The following is a 2,084-nucleotide window of genomic DNA, read 5'->3' as shown; positions in this document are numbered from 1 at the left end:
TTTTTTGTGTTTTGTTTATTTTTTGTTTGTAGTTTTTTTTTTTATTAACCAAAATCTAGTTCAATTCAACAGCTACTTTTAAAAAAATATATGACATATTCAATTCTTATTTCCCCTGCTGTATATCCCATATTTCAAACTTTTTTTCATTCTGAGATATAAACTCAAAATTGTTCCACAATTGCATGTTAAAGTGAACTAATTAAGATAATTGGAACTTTTAAATCTCACATTTGGCCTTTTTCTCACAATTGTGACTTTTATTTTTAAGTTTATATCACAATTGCAGGTGAATTTCTCACAGTTTTGGTTTATAGATGTGAGATATAAACTCAGAATTAAATAACATGCCCTAAGAATGTTAGAACTGTAATATATAAACCATCTAAAAGTAAAATAAGGAAAGTGTCTATCTCAAAATATATATATATTTTTGAGAATAGCAAGTTTGCTTTTATCACTCACCTCCCTAAACCTCACTTCCGTCTCGGACGAGCCCCCACGTGTAACCCACCGGTCCTACTGCAGCCAACCCACGCTGAGCTAGGATCGAACCGGTGATTCTTTGTATGGGAGTCGGTTGCTCTAACAAGAAGGCTAAAGACCATGGCCCCTAGCATCTGTCGCTAGAGCAACTATTGAGGTCAGAGTAGTGAGGTTTACCTGCATGGCATTTTGCTAGCTGGCCTTAAGACATTAAAAAGGTCAAATAATCATGGGTAAAAAAAAATTATATTTATATTTTGATATTAATTAACAGAAACAAACTTAAAATAAACAAACAAACTGATAAATCGTGCACAACAAAAGAAGTAGCATGTTTATATAAAGTAAAAAGGGTCCATTTTGCATTCATGTTGACTTTATTAGAAGGTGTTTTTATATGGACGCGGAATGTACGACAGATCACTCGCTGACTGATTGAAGTCACATTTCTCCAGCCGTCTTTTAGATGTACGTTTTGTGTTCGACTAAAGTGCTGCATTGTAAAATATGTCTTGTATATAATGTGTTTTCAAGTGCAATATTGTACATTGAGTGTAGAAAGTTTGGATTTTATTTTCGTACCTTTTGCTTTAGTTTGTCTTTATAATCCATATTTAAAATTAAACGCAACACAGATCTACATACATATAGCACTTGAAGTGGATTTCTCTGTATTTCTAATATAATGGTTTGCTACTGGCCTCTTTATGCATGCCTTATTAAATACATCATCATAAGTTGTACATAAGCCACACAGAATTTATTCATCAATTTAATCGGTTGCATTTTATTGGAAAATCTGTCGCTACATGTTTTGGTTTAAGGAAGCGCTGGTTTTGGTACTAATCATGTCAATATAGCAAACAATCTATGTGATACAAATACAATAAATACAGTTTTACCAATCTGCTTACATACCGCATCTTCATAATCATTGGTTCTGTTTTTTAATTGTATATTGAGGGTAATGCAATCAAGTGTGTAATGTTTATTGTGTATTTTGAGTCATTTACTTGATCAAAAATACAGTAAAAACTGTTGAATGTTATTAAAATTTCAAGTGGCTCTTTTCGGTTTGAAAACATTTAAGAATCTAATGTATTCCTGTTCTGCAAAGGTGTAATGTCACTATCATTACTCCAGTGTCACACAATCAGAAATCATTCCCATATAGAAATCTGATATATGGAAATATAGGCAAATTACATACAGTTAAAGTCAGAATAATTAGCCCCCTATGATTTTTTATTCTTTTTAAAATATTTTCCAAATGATGTTTAACACATTCAGGAAATTTTCACAGTATGTCTGATAATATTTTTTCTTCTGGAGAGAAGTCTAGTTTTTAATTTCAGCTAGAATAAAAGCAGTTTTTAATTTTTTAAAAAACATTTTAGGGTCAAAATTATTAGCCCCTAATAATGACAATAACTTGCCTAATTTTGCTAACCTGCCTACCTAACCTTATTAACCTAGTTAAGTATTTAAATGTCACTTTAAGCTGTATAAAAGTGTCTTGAAGAATATCTAGTCAGATATTATGTACTGTCAACATGGCAAAGAAAAAAAATCAGTTATTAGAAATTAGTTATTAAAAC

At 31.0% G+C, this 2,084-nt stretch overlaps 1 protein-coding gene across 1 annotated transcript in view; it reads right to left on the bottom strand.

Moving 5' to 3' along the window:
- Positions 1-844: 844 nt before the first annotated feature.
- Positions 845-2,084, bottom strand: part of saxo2 (stabilizer of axonemal microtubules 2) — a 12,082-nt gene continuing 10,842 nt past the window's right edge. Inside the window, exon 4 of the mRNA XM_068222403.2 lies at positions 845-2,084. This exon is cut by the window's right edge and continues 2,729 nt beyond it. The gene's annotated coding sequence lies outside the window, so the exon portion shown is untranslated.

Source organism: Danio rerio, chromosome 7, assembly GCF_049306965.1.
Source record: "Danio rerio strain Tuebingen ecotype United States chromosome 7, GRCz12tu, whole genome shotgun sequence".
In the NCBI taxonomy this organism is placed as follows: Eukaryota; Metazoa; Chordata; class Actinopteri; order Cypriniformes; family Danionidae; genus Danio; species Danio rerio.
This window is presented reverse-complemented; position numbering and strand designations above follow the sequence as displayed.